The sequence below is a fragment of the Alosa pseudoharengus genome, unplaced genomic scaffold (assembly GCF_046254945.1).
Source record: "Alosa pseudoharengus isolate Yale_2024_CS ecotype anadromous, Long Island Sound unplaced genomic scaffold, YU_APseudo_1.1 YU_APseudo_1.1_scf_1, whole genome shotgun sequence".
Taxonomy (NCBI): Eukaryota; Metazoa; Chordata; class Actinopteri; order Clupeiformes; family Clupeidae; genus Alosa; species Alosa pseudoharengus.
This window is the reverse complement of record NW_027468564.1, coordinates 22,647,005-22,655,343: the sequence shown is the minus strand read 5'-3', so window position 1 is coordinate 22,655,343 and position 8,339 is coordinate 22,647,005. Positions and strand designations below refer to the sequence as shown.

General features: G+C 41.5%; 1 pseudogene; it reads right to left on the bottom strand.

The window, feature by feature from the left end:
• Window positions 1-1,293: 1,293 nt before the first annotated feature.
• On the bottom strand, window positions 1,294-7,897 carry LOC143117440 (GTPase IMAP family member 8-like; annotated as a pseudogene).
• Between the last annotated feature and the right edge of the window lie 442 nt (window positions 7,898-8,339).

Sequence of the window (8,339 nt, the reverse complement as noted above, 5' to 3'; positions counted from 1 at the left end):
TTTAACAAGTTCGAACTATCAAAAGTATCAAAAACTATGAATTGTTATGAAATGCTTTATAAGACAACACCACATATGTCTTTACAAAAAATAATAGACTAGTTTATAAGATGCTCACACTCACTTCCAGCCACATTTTCATGAACAAGCCAATCAGATGACAGATTATAGATGACCACAAATGATGCAGCCCACGTGGATTAAATGACCCTCCGTTAAAAAACTGCCAGTCCGCATAGACAACATACTCTTGTGTCCAGCAGTAATGTGAGATATAATAACCTTGTTATCTAGCTCATTTAGATGTCTATTTAAATTTAACACAGAGCCAATATTTAGATAGCCTCGTGAGACCATCCTGATCTCGCGAGCTTCAGGGTTTCACTCGCAGATCAGTCTGGATACTTTCCGTTAAAGAAAATTTGGAGCAAGTTCACCAAACGAACGTCCAATCAGCGTTGGCTTTGAGGCGGGTTGAGGTGTGACGCAACGAACAACATGACGGCATCCACAGAGATGAGCATAGCTATCGCGCAAGTTTTATTCAAATTAGAAAGTATTCCTGGGTAAACTGTGAAGCTATGAGTCTCAGCCATGCAGCTGGGAGGAATGAACGACACAGACATCCTCCACGGCTGATTCCAGTTCATAATGGAGGAATATACTATCTTCAGAAGTGTAGGGCCTACCGTGAAAACTAGATGGGAATTGTCGTTGATTAGGTTCATAAATGGTAAGTTAAAACATCTTAACGTTTGTCACGTTACCTAACTTAATTGTATGTTACACGGCATTAGAAGAATACTTTGTTCATCTAATTGGTTGATTTGGCCTGTCGATAACCAACAAAGGTGGTGATAGACAGATGGTTTATCCAATCAGCTAACCAGTATGTCCGCCCCTTCCCAAAAGTTCTTCAATGAAAAGTTCCCAGATGGATATGCGGAGCAAATCCATCTGGCGGAGTCAGGTTAATATTTAGATACCTAAAGGCTAATATAAAGTTACTTGATACCATAAAAAAGAATAATCTCAAAATACACAGGGGATTTGCCACTAGTCTTAATGTGGTTGCCTACTGAAACCTGGTAACTGTTCATGTTAAGCTCACTGTCATCATAAAATTAACCAAAACCACAACTGACCCATGAGGGGAGGCCCGATTCTATTCGCCAGGTCATTCTCCTCCTTCAGGTCTTCCAGATGCTGCACCTCCATCTTCCAGTCTGCAGGTTTGGTCTCATTTGTCCTCCCTTCCTTATACTGGAAATGGCTTCCTCCATTGAGAACGACTTACTCATCAACCTTCTTCAGTACACCTGGCCAGCTCTCCTCACCTGTCCAGTGAACATACATGTTCCCACATTTCTCAACCAACCACTGCAGGGCCTCTCCTTCACTCTCAATGTACTCCTCAATGTTCCTGTCTGCAGTCAGGTCATCAGAGGAGTCAAACATCACTATGGCTTGATCCCAAACTCTGTCCCCAATAAGCCCCAGATGTGTCTGGAATTGTCTCCTTCTTCTCTCAGTGAAGTGAAGATCTGTGTCAATGCTCAGCACTAAAGCATGTGGACCAGGATCACACAGAGACACCAACTCTGCTTTAGTCTCTTCTAGACTTCTCTTACTTGGTGTCATCGTAACTATAGTAATCTCTCGACCTCCCCTAAACTTCTCCTCACACTGAAGCATTACTCCTTCTGCCATCTCTCCTCTGTCACTGTCTGTGTCTTGTTATGAAGTAAATTCCACAACATATTGCAGGAGCATCACCTTTATCCCAGAGAGAGGCTGAAATTCACCTGTAAAACAGTTCATTAATTTACATATTCCCCAAAACCCCACCCCCATACATTTGGCCTCAATTAAAAGTCCTAAATGTATTTTGTAGAGAACAAAAGGAGTTAGCTAAGTAGTATGCATGGTGTGGGATATAGTCAAGTAATGTAATCTAGAGAGGACAAAATTAAATTGCTGGTAGTCAGCAGGATGGCATACGGTATTTCAATAAAAACAAAAAGATAAATCATGTGTATTGGTAATGTTCCGATCATTGTATAATAAACAACTCACCCATGACATATTTAAATACAACCTCCTGTTTGGAGGCTTTTGTCTCTCTGTCCTCCACTCTTGTACTGAGGTGTCTCCTCTTCTTCTCCACTTCCTGTAGAATAGTTTTGTCAACCTCAAAGTGACGTCCACCATTTCCTGCTACCATCTCCTCAATCTTCTCCAGCAGCTGTGTGACCTGCTTGTCATCTATATTCTGATTGTTGAGGACATGATATCTGTTCCCACATTTCTCCACCAGAGACTGCAGGGCCTCTTCACTCTCAATGTGTTGCTCAATGGTTGTGTTTCCCAGCCAGTCTCCATGGGTGAACAGCAGCATGGTGTGACTCCAGACTCTGTCACTGAGAAGCTCCAGGTGTTCTTCGATGTTTCTAATGTTATTCTGTGTGATGGACTCAACTACTCGTACAAGCAGTAAGAGAATGAGAGGTCCTGGAGGACAAAGAGACACACTGAGCACAATCTCCTGTTTAGTGAGCTCAGGAGTGTCTATGATGTTGATATTATTCCACCATCCTGGAGCCTCGACTACAGTGACCTGTCTGCCTGCTACTTCTCCCTGTCTCTTCACACACTGCAGTGTTCTCACATCAGGGTCAAACTCCTCTCTGCCCAGGATGGTGTTTCCTGATGAACTCTTCCCAGATTCTCTGTGTCCCAGCAGCACAATTCTGAACTCTGATAGTGGAGATGGTTCTCCTGTAAAATAGAATGAAGCAAATATGTGTTGTGAGAAGGTGACATCCCCCTTCTCACTGTCTTGCAATCCCAACAGAACTTTGATTAAATCATCATGGCCCACAAGAGAAGGAAAGAGAGAGAGAGAGAGATGAAGGCACTTTGGACACACACACTCACACAAATATACTCACTCACATATTCACTCACTCTGTAACACACAAATACTTTCTCTTCTCTCCCTTTCTCTCTCTCTCTCTCTCTCAACAGTTAATGTCGAGCCCTGGAGAGAAAAATAGAGAGAGAGAGAGAGAGAGAGAGAGAAAGGGAGAGAAGAGAAAGCAACCTGCTCATCACACCTGATTGCCCCTGTGGCAACCACATATTGTAGCCCACGTTTTTCTTGTACTTTTAAATATATTTTCATTATTTCATATTATCTTCATTACAATACATTTTATGGTATTTATGGTATTTGCATTCAGATTTATTTACTATGTTCACGCTCTCAAACATAATTGTTAAAATATCCCACACGGTTGGAATACAGGAGTGCATTTTTCACTCGCAATGGCAGAGCAGATTAGGCTAATTTAACTAAACATGTTTAATTATTTTGATTTGGCATTAAAACTAATCACACTTCATCTGTATACAACACTAACGTTAAACGCTAAATTAAAGTGACGAGGACTCTGTGCTTAAAGTTCAGCCCCAAAGCAAAATCTTTCTGAGGGCATGCTCTAAAAAGTGATGTGTTTAAAATGATACATCTGCTGTGTGTGCTCAGGGACAGCACATTTTGTGTCAATTTCAACACAGCAATTGTGTGGCTGGGTGAAAGGTTAAAGATAAATTTCAGCTATCTAACAATAAACTGTATTTTAAACTGTCTTTCACCCAGCCATCCACACAATTGCTGTGTTGAAATTGACACACAGCAGATGTGTAATTTTTAACACTGTCACATTAAATTAGTTTAGGAGGATGTTTTTCTTCCCTCAAAAATGATAAGAATCCATTACTTGTTACAACCTACCCTCCTTATACATTTTGACCAGGGATAAAGAGGGCACTCACAAAAATAGGTCAGAACATAAGATTTCATAGTTTTTACCTATATATTATGTTTATCTATTTATTGTGCATAGTGTTGTCTGTGATGTGTGTGTGCTTCTTGTATGTCTTTATGCCACTGTCAAAGACAATTTTCCATTTTATGTAAGTTTTATGGATATTAAAGAAGTCTAAGTCTAAGTCTACTCACGCTTCAGTGACTGGAGGTGTTGTCTTTCCCCGTCTACCTTCATCCTTCTCTCTTTTGCTCTCTCTTTCTCTTTCCTCCTCCTTTCCTGTGCTTCCTCCAGTCTCTCTCTGTCCATATCAAAATGTTGGCCACCGTTTCCTGCTACGATTTCTTCAATCTTCTCCAGCAGCTGTGTGACTTGACTGTCATCAGTCTTGTTGTAGTTACTGAGAACATGATATCTGTTCCCACAGTTCTCTACCAGATATCTGAGGTGTTCTTCACTCTCAATGTACTGCTCAATGGTGGTGTCTCCCAACCAGTCACCACTGGTAAATAGCACCATGATGTGACTCCAGACTCTATCACTGACAAACTCCAGATGTTCTTGGATGTTTCCAATGTAATTCTCTGTGATAGAATTAGCTACTCGTAGAAGCAGTAAGAAAATGTGAGGTCCTGGAGGACACAGAGACACACTGAGCACAATCTCCTGTTTAGTGAGCTCAGGAGTGTCTATGAGGTTTTTATTCTTCCACCATCCTGGAGCCTCAACTACAGTGACCTGTCTGCCTGCTACTTCTCCCTGTCTCTTCACACACTGAGCTGTTCTTGTCTTCAGGTCAAACTCCTCTCTGCCCAGGATGGTGTTTCCTGATGAACTCTTCCCAGATACTCTGTATCCCAGCAGCACAACTCTGAGCTCTGAAAGTTGAGATGATTCTCCTGTAAAATAGAATGAAATAAGTATATGTTGTGAGACGGTGAAATCGTTCTCACTGTCTTGCAATCCCAACAGAACTTTGATTGAATCATGTTGCCCCACAAGAGCCGGGAGAGAGAGAAATGAAGACACTTTGGGGATACACACACAGCACACACACACGCTCACACAAAAACCTTCCACGCACACACACACACACACAAAGATACTTTTGTTGGTTTTAGTTTAGTAATTGAAGCACAACTGACCCTTCAGTGACTGGAGGTGTTGTCTTTGCTCCTTCAGTGACTGATGGTGTTGTCTTTGCTCCTTCAGTGACTGGTGGTGTTGTCTTTGCTCCTTCAGTGACTGGAGGTGTTGTCTTTGCTTCTCCACTGTCATTTGTCTCTCCATTGCTTTCTCTTCTTTATTCCTCCTCCTTTCCTGAATTTCCTCCAGTCGCTCTCTGTCCATCTCATAGTGATGTCCACTGTTTCCTGCTAAAACGTCTTCAATTTTCTCCAGCAGCTCCTCTACCTGTGTCTCATCAGTCCTGTTTTCATTGTTGAGGACGTGGTATCTGTTCCCACATTGCTCAATGAGCCAGCAAAGATCATTTCCCTCACTCTCAATGTGCTGCTCAATAGGTGTGTCCCCCAGCCAGTCTCCAAAGTTAAAAAGCACCATGGTATGACTCCAGATAGCACCACGAAACAGTGTCAGATATTGCTGTAGTTGCTGTCTGTCTTGACAAGTCATGACTGTGTCTAGATTTACAATCAGTAACACTCACACACAGACACACTCAGTATAATTTCCTGTTTGAGGAATTCCGGAGCCTCAGCCATGCCAGCTCCCCACCACCACCCTGGGGTGTCGACCACAGTGACCTGCCTCCCTGCTACCTCTGTCTGTCTCTTCTCACAGTTGAACGTAGAGCACAACTCAAACACATCGTCACCCAGGATGGTGTTCCCAGTTGAAGACTTCCCAGTGCCCTTGAATCCCAGAAGAACTATCCTCAGGGATGACGGATTTGTATGACCTGTAAGAGTAAACATTATGTAAACAAGCTGTACGTGTTGTTGTCGTGTTGTTGCTGCTGGTGATGTAATTGTTGCTGTTGCTGTTGTTTCCATTGTCACGGTGCTACATGACAAACTTTATGATCTTAATTAATTACAGTGTATTTTTTTTATTCCTGTCATAATACCATAATCCCACACAAAAAAAACACTGTACAAGATTAGAATACATGTTATTTAAATACATTTTAGACAGAAACACCTATAAGGAGCCAATGCAAAAACAGTCAATCTCTCTCCAAGTTATCTAAATGCATCTATCAAAACATACCGGTACTTACCTTGTGATGACCTGAGATCATGTCTTTGTTTCTTCACCTTCATCATTCTCTCTTCTGCTCTGATTCTTTCTATCTTTTCTCTCTCTTCTAAGTCTCTCAAAAGACCTCTGTCCATCTTAAAATGAGAGCTGCCATTTCCTGCCACCATGTCTTCAATCTTTTCCAGTAGCTCCGTCACCTGCCTTCCATCAGTGCTGTTGTGATTGTTGAGGACATGATATCTGTTCCCACATTTCTCAGTGAGCCACTTCAGGGCATCTCCTTCACTCTCAATGTACTGCTCTATGGGTGTGTCTCCCAGCCAGTCTCCACGGGTGAATAGCAATATGGTGTATCTCCACACTCTCTCACTGAGAAGCTCAAGGTGTTGCCTGGCTGAAATTCTCTGTTTTTCAGTAAATAACATGTCTGCTCGTGTGACCAACAGAAACACATGCGGCCAGTGGTCACACAAACCTGGACTAAGCTGAATAGCTCTTTTAGTCATTTCAGGACAACATTTAACCTGATAATGACTGTGCCATCCTGGAGCCTCCACCACAGTGACCTGTCTACCTGCTACTTCTCTTTGTCTCTTCACAGAAACAGCAGATCTCTGTCCAGTCTGAAACTCTTCTCTGCCAAAGATGGTGTTTCCTGATGAACTCTTCCCAGCATCTTTAAATCCCAGCAGCACAATTCTCAAGTCTGTTAGGGGCATTGATGTTCCTAATACAGTGAATACAATACATGTGTTTGTAGCATCTAAAAGTGGGACAAACTTAAATTGGAGCATTTAAACACTGGACAGCAGAACAGAACAGAGTTTTAGCAGGAATGATAGATCAGTGAAAAATAATGCAAACTTTATTATTAGATTTCCACTCGATTTGATAAACCAATGTAAACAATTACACATTTGGCAGAAGAACTACAGAACACTACATGAGTTCAACTGGATACAAATTACCTGCTGATGATCTGTTAGATATTGCTGTTTGTGTCCCCTTTTCTTTGTCTTTTCTTCTCTTCTCTTCTACTTCCTCCAGTCTATGTCTGTCCATCTCATAATGACTGTTGCTATTCCCAGCCACCATCTCTTCTATCTTCTCCAGCAGCTCTGTGACTTGAGCATTATCCTTGTTCTTGATGTTGAGGACATGATATCTGTTTCCACATTTCTCTACAAGCCACTGGAGCATTCTCCCTTTAACCTCAAAGGCTTTCTCTTCTGCAGGAGTCTCCTGAATGAACAGAACTAGAGAGTGTTTCCAGGCTCCTTGGCCCAGAAGACGCAAGTGGTTTGATGTGGCATTTCTCTCTGCCTCTGTGAAAGTCATGTTTTCATGGATGACCAACATAAAAGCATGAGGTCCTGGAGGACACAGAGTCACACTGAGAACAATATCCTGTTTGAGGAGGTTAGGAGAATCCATACAAAAAAAAAGATTATAATCCTTCCATCCTGGAGTGTCCACGACAGTGACCTGTCTCCCTGCTACCTCTCCCTGTCTCTTCACACACTGCAGTGTTCTCACATCAGGGTCAAACTCCTCTCTGCCCAGGATGGTGTTTCCTGCTGAACTCTTCCCAGCTTCTCTGTTCCCCAGCAGCACAATCCTCAAGTCTGAGAGATTAGGGATATCACCTGATCATGCGACAACACAGTCTGATCACTCATGAACAGCTGAACATTCAAAACACTTCCCAAAAAAGTTTGTAGTTTTCACCACATAAATCATAATGATTATATACTTATATTAGTATAATATGATAATATATTATATTAAAGATGACAGATGTTGATATACTCACCTCTGAGGGGCTGTAGTCCTTTAGCTGCCATCTATCTTGCTTCAGTTTCACTAGACATTCAAAATCCGCATTCAGTATTTCAATTTACCAAAAACATAGCAGTTGATTAATGGTTCAAACATAAAACTTAAAAAGGTCAATACAAATTTAAAACTAACTACTGTGTGATGTGCAGTAGAAACTAGTCTTGCCACAATATCAAAATTATGACTTCAATACAATATCATGTTATAATACTACAATACTGAAATGTTACCAAGGTAAAAACCTTACAAATCAGTAATGAAGATTAACAGAAGATTTTACAAAAATGCTTAAAGCAACACCAAAGAGTTTTTTATAGCTTAAAATCAAAATCATTTCAGTGGGTCATCAATTCATAACAGAACGGTGAACGGCACTTCTGCATTCGCTTTGCGACCCTCTTTCGGCTATAACCGCACTATGCAAGTTTGCCAGATCGGGTAGTTCGA